General features: G+C 38.2%; 1 pseudogene; it reads left to right on the forward strand.

The window, feature by feature from the left end:
- Window positions 1–669: 669 nt before the first annotated feature.
- Window positions 670–3378, forward strand: LOC114658828 (uncharacterized protein K02A2.6-like; annotated as a pseudogene).
- The last annotated feature ends 7558 nt before the right edge of the window (window positions 3379–10936 follow it).

The raw sequence follows: 10936 nt of genomic DNA on the forward strand, positions 1-10936 counted from the left end.
AATTCAATGCTGAGACTGGGGTGTGGGAAGAATACACAGAGAGACGTGAGTACTTGTTTCACGCAAATGACATCGATAATCCAGAGAAGAAGAGGTCAATTTTATTAAGTGTACTCCACCTTGCACTCGCTGTTGGCCCCTCTTCCACCAAGCGCTGCTCCATATAAGGACATAGTCGAGTGTCTTCAGCGTCATTATAATACTAGACCATCAGAAATTGTACAACGTTTTCATTTTCACAATTATTAACAACTGCCTAATCAAAGTATGTCATGCTTCATTGCTGAACTGAGAAAACTTTCAGTGCATTGGAACTTTGGTGAACTGCACAAACAGATGCTGCGCGATCGCATAGTGTGTGGTGTGGCCGATCCTTTACTGCAGCGTCATCTACTAGCGGAGCCGAAGTTAACATTCAAAATATCGGAGGAGTGCGCTCTAGCAGCAGAAATGGCGAACTAGAACTCAAATACTGAGGACTGAGAAGTCTCTAACTGCTAACGATGTGGAAGAGGTATATAAAATGATTCAATCGAATACAGCTCAGAATATAAAATAATCTGTATTACAAGAAAGTGTTTCCGATTGGGTGGGACTCATACAGCTACAGCATGTAAATTTAACACACCTGTGTGCCATTATTGTAACAAAAGAGGACATTTAGCTCGCATGTGTTTTAAAAAGGCATGCTCCTCTACTCAGCTACTTTTAGATCTAGAAACTACAGCATTACAGACACAAGAAACCAGTACAGTCACAGTGAATGCCCAGGATGAGCATGTGGTACATAGTACACAAATGGAACACACAACCCGCAAGAAGCCCACCTATAAGACTACAGTTTCACTGAATGGCCAACAACTAAGAATGGACGTTGTTTCTGCATCAGCCTGTAGTTTGATTAGCGATGATACTTACAAAAAGCTGTGGCTAAATAACCCACCTCCACTGGTACATACAGATGGTATATTGGTCCCAGGCCCCACTCCAAGTGCTAGGTAAGATCAAAGTTCAGGTTGAATATCGCCATAAAAAGATCGTCTTATCACTTCTTGTTGTTTGGGGCCAGAGTTCTAGCTTGTTAGGACGAGACTGGTTTGAAGCACTTAGAATAGAATTAACAGGTGAGCACATAATTCGGCAGCACAATGTGACAGGTCTCCTGGAAAGGTATGCATAAGTGTTCCACAAAATCGGCTCATGTAGAGGACCACCCGTTTCAATTAAAGTGGACCCTACAGTTTCACCAAAATTCTTTAAGGCTCGCCCTGTACCTTTTGCTCTTAAGCAGAGGATTGATGAGGCATTAGATGATCTGGTTGAGCAAGGCATTTTTGTACTAGTGCGACACTCAAAATGGGCAACACCCATTGTCCCTGTCACAAAAGGGATGGAAGTTTAAGAATCTGTGGTGATTGCAGATGTACTGTTAATACAGCAGTAAAACCTGATGTTTATCCCTTACCAACTGTTGCAGAGATGTTCTCCACACTGGCTGGGGGTGTCATTTTTACTAAATTAGACCTTAAATAAGCCTACCAGCAGCTAGTTCTTGATGAACCTTCAGTTGAGCTGTTAACAATTGATACGCACAGGGGGCTGTACCGCGCTCAATGGCTGCAATTTGGGATCTCTACAGCTGTTGCCATTTTCCAGCGTTTTATGGATGCTCTGCTGGCAGGTATTCCAGGTGCACAGCCATACCTGGATGACATTTTAATCACTGGGAAAACTCCAGAGGAGCACGATGCACGTTTGGAGAAAGTGTTATGTCGAATCTCTGATGTTGGACTTAGACTTCAAAAGGACAAATGTGTTTTGCTGCTACTGAAGTGGAGTTTCTCAGATTCAGAGTAGATAAAGAGGGCATCCATCCCACCAGTGAGAAGCTATCATGAACGCACCAGCTCCCCACAACAAGACACAGCTTCAGGCATTTCTGGGACTTTTGAATTTTTACAGTTGTTTTCTTCCAAACAAGGCCACCATTCTGGGACCACTACACAGACTTCTTGACAAGTCAACGGCATGGCACTGGGCTGCTGCCCATGACACAGCTTATAAGCAGGCCAAAGCACTATACAAAGCAGATGGACTGCTTGTGCACTATGATGTTAAGAAGCTTCTTGTATTGGTATGTGATGGCTCTCCTTATGGCCTTGGAGCTGTACTGAGCCATGTAGAGCCTGATGGTATGGAGTCCCTAATTAGTTTTGCTTCATGGACTCTGTTGGCCACTGGACGAAATTATGCTCATCAGTTCTTGCAGGGGCGTTAGTTTTCGATTTGCACAGACCACAAGCCACTCCTTGGTCTCCGACATCATTCTAAACCCATGCCACAGATTTTGTCACTTTGTATACTTCACTGGAGTCTTTTGTTGGGTGCATACAACTGTCAGTTGTGCTACAGACCAGGAAAAGAGTTGACAACCACCGATGCCTTGAGCTGCTTGCCTATAGCGCATCCTGTGACGGATACACCACCTCCTCTTGAGGTCCTGCTCTTGGAGTCTGTGCCTAATGCACCTATTCATGCTTACCAAATTGCTGCACTTACTCAGAAGGATCCAGTTTTGTCTCGTGTGCTGCACTAGCTTTTGCATGGCTGGCCCCATAAAGTCCCAGGTGATGATTTCATACCCTTTGGCAATAGATGTAATGAACTCTAAACTCACAAGGGTTGTGTTTTATGGGGTAGCCATGTTGTAGTACCTGCTCTAGCACGGGAGGATGTACTTAAACTACTTCATGACTCCCAACCTGGCATAGTCCACATGAAGGCTCTGGCTTGAAGTTATGTATGGTGGCCAGGAATGGACGGACAAATAGAGAAAGCTGTAAAATGTTGTACAACATGTCAACAGTCACGGCATGCACCATCAAGGGCATCACTTCACCCCTGGGAATGGCCATCTAAGGCTTGGTCTCGGATCCACATTGATTTTGCTGGACCATTTCAAGGAAAGGTCTTCTTTATTTTGGTAGATTCCCATTCCAAGTGGCTGGAGGTGTTTCTTCTACGCTCCATGTCTGCAAATGCTGCTATCGCCAGATATTATTGTCTCAGACAATGGTGCAGCATTTACATCTGCTGAATTCAAAGAGTAAAGAAAGAAATGGGATCCGGCATGTTACAATGGCCCCCTATCATCCGTCCTCAAATGGACAAGCAGAGCGAATGGTACAGACAACAAAGGATGCTCTACGGAGAATCATAGCTGGTAATTGGCAAACACGCCTTGCAAGATTTTTGCTAGCTCAGCACAACATGCCCACCTCTTCCACAGGGAAGAGTCCTGCAGAGTTGCTAATGAAAAGACGACTGACCACTGCACTTGATCGCCTTCACCCAGACTTTCAAGCTGACAGCATGTGAAGCAAGAGGAACTAGCATAAAAGCATGGGGGTGTGCTTCGGCAATTTCGACCCTTACAGACAGTATATGCATGCAATGTTGTAGGAGAACCACGATGAATGCCAGAAGTAGTGCAAGTGGCAACTGGCCCTGTGTCTTACCGTGTGCAAACAGAAGATGGACACATTTGCTGTTGCCATGTTGATTACCTTCGAGAGGGGATGATGGATGAAGGGCCAGTGCCTGAAGCAGAGTTAATGCAGCAGCCAGCTACCACTGTTCAGCAGCCTTCTGGTAGCCCAGAAATACCAACTTCTTCTGAATCTACTACAGATAATGATACAGTAGTGACACCAACCCCTGAAACTGGTAAACCTGTGGATGTTAAGACCCCACAGCCTGTGGTGTCACTAAGGCCCCGTAGTGCTCTTGTTAGACCAAAAAGTTACAAAGATATTTAAAATTGGGGGAAAGGGGTGTTGTGTATTTGTATGTTCAGTAACAAGTTAAATTTATAATTGTTGATGGTAATTTCCAGTAGAATGTTAGTGGGTGGGGTTTTAGAAGGAAAAAGGAAGTTCTTAAAAAAATGTATTTTGGTCTTTTTTCTGAGAGACCCTAATGAGAAAGTTGACACGTTTTTACAGGTTTTAAAAGCTATATTTAAGAATCATTATCAACGTCTGTATGTCATCAATTGATTTTATAGTGGGATGTGGGGAATAAGTAAAATGGCAAGTAGAAGTCATGTTGAAAGTTGTCTTCACCTAGCCATTTTTTGTACTTCATATCCCCCAAAGCTTCATGATGGCCTGTCATTTGAATGCAAAAATCATCCTCATTGTGAGAATTCAATATTATGATTTTTTTCTGAAAGTCTTTCACAGTACTGAGCATTATCCTGGAAACTAGATGATATTTGGTGGAATGATGAAGTTGTTACAGAACACTTGTCTTTAAAATACAGCGATCGACGCTAGTATCTTTGATATTGGGGCAAGTAAACATGAAGTAAGAATAAAATTAATTCAAAAATCAGATCTATGAGGAGGGGACTAAAATAAAAAAAATCTGACAGAAGGGTTTAAAATACAGAAATTGTCAATCAAACTCTTTTTTCATGTAAAATTTGAAATGAAAGGAGTGTGAGAACAGGCAATTAAAGAACAGAGTGGAGTAATTGATAAACAAATCTATAACAGTCTTGACGTCCACAATGAAGCAGACATGATAGTCCTGAAAATCAAGATTTTTTATCCTTCTTCAAAGTATGAAAGGTCTTATGGAAAGGAGTAGAAAATAATGTGATCTTATTGCCATCAGTTTCTACCCAATAAAAGACAGAAACAATCTAATGAGTCATCATCAGGGTTGATAATTTTAAAGTGAAGTCAGTGATTGCTATTATCAGAGTGCTTACTTTTTCAGAAGGAGATGAAGAAGACATGGTAAGACATAATAGTACTTTCTATTGTATTGTTCAATATCATCATGCTTTGACTTCCATCATCTAATCTCAATGCTGTTGTGTAACAACTCACTGGGCCTGCACCAAAGGCATTCCATGAGGCAACTACTAGATCTGCAAATAAAAACCAAAATAAACACAGTAAATAAAGTACATAAGGAGAAAATGTAAGAACACAAAGAATATGTAAACCAAAAGTAACAACCCTAACGTGAATTAGAAAGAAATAGACTATAAAAAAACACAATTTAAAAGTGGAAGATGGACAATGAATATTAGAAAAGATAAATTACAGGAAGAAGAGAGGGAAATTAAGAAAAGGGAAAAATAACAATTGTATTATATACATAAAATTAACATTGTTTTAATAATTTAGAAAAGTTGGTCTTGCATTGTTTTTCAAACCTACTTCATTTCATAGCACCTTCATATATCAGCACTGTTATAGTGAAGGTGAGTTCCCCAATTACTTTTTCCTAAGTAAACTACTGGTAAATTAGAGCAAAAGCACTAGAGGCAGACAAGTTGTTTTTGTTCAAATGAGAGGTACACATTGTTAAAACAGTGTGATTCATACCATTTGTGTATTCTCTAGGAGATGTCTATCCAGTTTTATCAATTTGTTTGTGTAATCTCTTCTTGTACCTCCACGGGAGTCCTGTCACTTCATCTTACACATAGTAAACACATATTTGTTTCTGCACATATATTTTATTTATTGAAAATAAAAATCTGCATAAACAAGGGAAACCTCCCAGTGGCAATTTTTTCACAAGTTCAGACATGTAACATGCAGCTGTGTCATGCTAAATGTATGAAGTACGATTGATAAAATAATACTGTAACTTTATAAAACAGCTGTTTTTTTCATGAAAAATATATATATAATATGTACACTCTCACTAGCACTTCCAGTATTTACTGTGACAGTTTATATTTCCTAACTACAATAGATAGATAGATAGATAGATAGATAGATAGATAGATAGATAGATAGATAGATAGATAGATAGATAGATAGATAGATAGATAGATACTTTATTAATCCCAATGGGGAATTCAATAACCCATTCACTTACTTTTTCTTAAATGTAAATGCAGTAAAATGGTTGCAAAACACAGAATGCAGGACAAAATTTAGGTTGCCTTAAGTAAAAACCCAAGGATTTAAGAACAGAAGATTCAGCACATTGTAGCTTGCCATTTCCTGTTTATCTGATGTCTTCATGCTATTTTTCAGACAAGACCTGTATGTCCTACTTTGAACTCTGCTACCAGGTAACTTATTAGATGCACCTACAGTTCACTCTGTGAAGAAATATTTTCAAACTTTTGTGAAATGTACTAATAAAAGTATGATATTTAACAATCAGGCAAGCCTAAATTCAGAGCAAGAGCGGCATTTGGGGCTGGCAAGTGGGGCAACTGCCCCAAGCCCTGTGCCTAAGGGGGCCCCGCTTTTGAGGATTTGTCAAGTTATATTCTCCAGTATATATATATATTTGAGATGCTTCTAAGAGGGACCCTTTTAAAATCCCTCTTCAAGGTCAAATCCGTACATGTACGTCTTTGAAAACATTCCATAGTCCACATTAATTGCCCAAAAAGGGTCACCAGTATAATCCCTTCCTAAAATAGGGATAACCCATTAGTTGCTGGCTTGACTTCTCCTGTCTATAGAAAAAGATATTGCATCCAAATTAGACTATAAAGATGTCATCAACAACCTTTCCAATCGGAAGGCAAGAAAAGTGGATTTTTCTCTCTGAACCTGGAAACCGGTAAGAGATTTCATGATGATACTTCTATGTTAATTTCACACTTCCTGCCAAAACACTGAAACTCACATTTTATTTGTAGGCCATAAACATGTCCAAATATTAATGCACAAAAACGTATCGCTAATGATAACCGGGTGACATGACATCAATGTGAGTTATGACTATGACATCCTGCATATCGAGTATATTTGCAATTTGGGTACTTTTCTAGAAGAGGCCCTACTAATTTCCACATGACACCGCATCACATTTCGCACTGTCGTGGTATTGTCATGAATTATGAATTGCACTTTTTTAATCGATTATATCATTATATTTTGGTAAAATCCACATGTTATCTTGCAAAATTTAGCTGAACACTGTAATGAGGAAATCCATTATATGTTCACATTATTTTTATTAAATTCGTGCACAAGTTTATACAGTCCACAAATACTGGTAACAGCATTTAATGTAACAGGCCCCGTGCGGGGTCGATCAGCCTTAGGCCCCGCACACTCCTAAGGCCACCTCTGATCCAGAGCATTCTACTGTTAAATCAGCCATTCATCTGTGCCATTGTGTTATTTCAGACAATAAGAATTTAGTCATGTTATCCTCCTAATAACTTTAAACACTTCTGTTAGGTCTCATCTTAATAGCTATTGTCTTAAAATGAAAATATTCAACTGCCACGCACCGTCCTGATATCTAAAACCCAGGAACATTTATTAGCACTTTTTGGGACTTTCACAAATTCTCTCATAGCATTCCAGTGCCATCTATTTGAAAAATGAGTACACTTACTCACTTTGTTCATTAAAAGCAGATTGGTTGGAGTGTGTGGCAGACATTTTGAGTGAGCATTCAGCAACATGTCAGGAAGATGTAGTGGTGCGATCTCTTTCCTTCGGCATGAATTGCACCTTAGGATTGCTTGTGAGTCTGTTTATTGTTTATAGGATTTATTTAACAGTGAATATTATTTATGTTTAAATATGTGTGATATATGTCCAAGCACATGTGTTTGTGGGACAGTTGCACATGCAAACTGATACTTGGGTTAGGTGGCTGTGTATGATATACAGTAATTTTTTAATTGAATATATGTAATATTCCTTTAAGCTCATTTCAAGTTTATGTATAGTATGTTTTTTTCTGTTTCACATCATGGTGGTCGAATACAGAGCAAGTCATTCTAGTAAAATTTTAATCTAAAGCTAAGTTTAGGGGCAGCAGGCAGAACCAACATCATTAATATATATTTTATACTGTTCATGCAAAAGCCTAATTAGGATAAAGGCTTTTTGTTGACTCCTGTATTAAAAAATTAATCAATTTAGAATGTGAAGGAGTTACTTGTAGCTAATAATTCACATAAATAATGTATGTACTCTGATGAAACAAAAAAATATCCAACCCAGTCTCATGGGTGCAGCTGTTTGCAAGTAATTCCATTCAAATGTAGCAGTAGAGAAGAAAACTGGTCTGGTCTAAGTATGGAACATCAAGAAATACCATAAGTGATTGCACATTCCTCTGAAACATATAGGGTTATTATAGGCTCCATACTGACACGTGTACAAAGTACAGTGTAATGCTTAACTACAGACATTTTTTAAAATGACATGGAATCTATCAAAAACTATGAAGTCATTCATTATAAATTGAGGAGTGAAAAAAGGGACTAGCTAGCATGTGATAATTTGTTTTTTGGCTACAATGCTACAGAGTTCCCTGGTGCTTTGTGTGAAAAAGATTTCTGATTATAACACGGGCTACAGAATTTTAAATCTGGTTTTATATCAAGTCTACTGGGAATATTTGCTCAGTTAATTTATTACTTCTCATTAAAAACTACCGCAATTTCAATAAAAATGCCTGACAAAGCCCAACACCTTTTGACTTAGCAGGCAATGTTTTGTGAAAACAATACGTTTGGGCTGTTTGTATTACCATTATTAATTATCAAAAAGTCTAAGTAGCAGCATGCAATTTTAAATATGCTATGGAGCAACCACTAGAAATATCTTCATTGTCTAGAAGTTAAATTTTTTAGTGTCAATTAAGACCTCTTTTTGATGATGTACAACAACAGCTTTACAGCTTACATGTCATCTTTTATTTTTTTAAACATTTTGAAGGATCTAGAAGTAGCGCAATGCTATATATAATATTACAATCATGTTAAATGCCACATACATAGAAATAGACAAAGAGAATTGATTCTGATGCAGGATTAAGAAACATGCTAACATAATTATTTATATAGTGGCATTGTCTGAGCAGTCCACAAAGTAAAGATTATGCAGTAATAGTACAAAAAAAACCACAGTAACATCATGAGTTCACATTATTGTCCCTTTAATGGATGTTTGAATATTTTTCAATGCCCTTTGCTATGGGAGGTGTCACTGTTAGCTATATAGGAGGTTACTGTCTCAAAGAATGTGATCACGGGAGCAAATCAAAATCCTTAGGTGACAAGTGAGGTGTAAGTGTTGTTAAAGACCAGGGCTCAGATTTTTTTATGCACAAAAAGTGACTCAAAATGTGTGTATGCAACTTTCCACACAAAAGTCTTTATTTATAATAGAAAACTTGATAAGAGAACCTGCATATGTTTACAACAATTCTGACTCATCCATATGCAACATTTCAGAAAAAGACAAAAATGATGACACCCTTGATCAATTAGAGAAATGCAGATATACACACTAATTGATGACACGTTTATAATAATTCATATCACCAAGCTGTTATATTATATGTGTTGATGTGACAAACATATTGAATCTCAAAAATGATGACTGCGTGTTTGCACTGAAAAATGTTTTGGTTTTTGTTTTTGTCAGGTGTAATTCATCCCTGTGCACAGATAGCTCTAAATATCATGAGATATAGACTATTCATAACCTAATGGTTTGGAACAACTTGGCTTGTTTGGTGCTGCTTGAAAACTACTCAAATTAGCACATATGATGGGAACAAGCTTTTAAAAACCAGTCATATTTATTTGTCCATAATGATGACTGGCTTATGAGCTACTTTAGACTTTTCAGGAACCATTGTCTTGAAACTATGTGCTGAGTAGGAACCCCGGCATTAGAAAGATAAGACTGCCTAAAATTGGGTTCTACCAGTTGATATCCAGGTTTTGACAACAGTTGACTTTCTAGCGACAGGAACCTACCAGAGGGAACTGGCCAAACAGGTCTGAAATATCTCATCCAAGCCTCAGCTTCATCAGCTGTATAATGCTGAGGAATTATATTCAGTTTCCATATGGCATGGGTGTACAGGCCAACATAAAAAGGCAATTTGCAGCAGTCTCTGGTTTTACTCATTTTATCTGCACAATTGACAGCACAGACTGAAATAAGGATGCTTTGAAGAATAATGCTGCTTTTGTTAATTGTAAGCAGTGACATTCCATTAACGCACAAGTCAAATCTGATACCAAATTGACTGACAAATGCGTGGCTTGGTGGCCTTGGTCAATCCATGATTCATTTATTTTGAAGCAAAGTAGTGTGGGCAGAGGACTTGCTGATGGTGCTGTACATGATGACTGGCTTGTTGGTATGGTAACTGGCAGTACCCTCAGTGTTTCATATGGCTTATACTGTTCATTGTAATGGCAATCATGCCATAACATGCACCAGGTGATAGTGGCTACCTGCTCAGGTGCTGGAGCCTTACACCTTTCTACAACTCCTGAGTGCTGTGAGGAGTAAACCAGTAGACACCTAAAATGCAGGTGATGATTTCTGGATGTATCAAGCAGGAGGCTACTCTACCACCCAATAAAGGTCAGCAGCATCATGAATGCATGTGTAAAATTATGATCATTTTTTTATTCATTCAAAGAATTAAACACACATATAAGGAAGATCATACGAAAAAGGTCAAAAGTATGTTCCCCAATATGTACCAGCAATACAAGAACCAAACATCAGAACCAATATTTGTTATAAAGAAAACATTGCAGTAAGGCAAGGACCCTAACAGAAAACAATCTCTAACAAAATTGGTAATTTTATTCTTTTGATTTTTATCCCAAAACTATGATAATGAAAAGGCCACAATGCCATCTTAAATACACTGTGATGGTCTGGGTCGGCTCCATCCTCCCTGTTCCATGTGGGAACCTCTTGAACTCGGACACAATGAGGACACAAACATGCAGCAAGGGGTAGGCACAAAAGTGATTAATGCTTTTATTAAAATCAAATAAACCAAACCGTGTTCAATCAGTGAAGTGCATCAAATTCTTCTTCAAATAAATCATCCATAAAAATCCATGTGCTAATGTGGAGGTTAAAATCAATTGAAATAAATAATCCATAAA

Source organism: Erpetoichthys calabaricus, chromosome 1 (genome assembly GCF_900747795.2).
Source record: "Erpetoichthys calabaricus chromosome 1, fErpCal1.3, whole genome shotgun sequence".
NCBI lineage: Eukaryota > Metazoa > Chordata > Cladistia > Polypteriformes > Polypteridae > Erpetoichthys > Erpetoichthys calabaricus.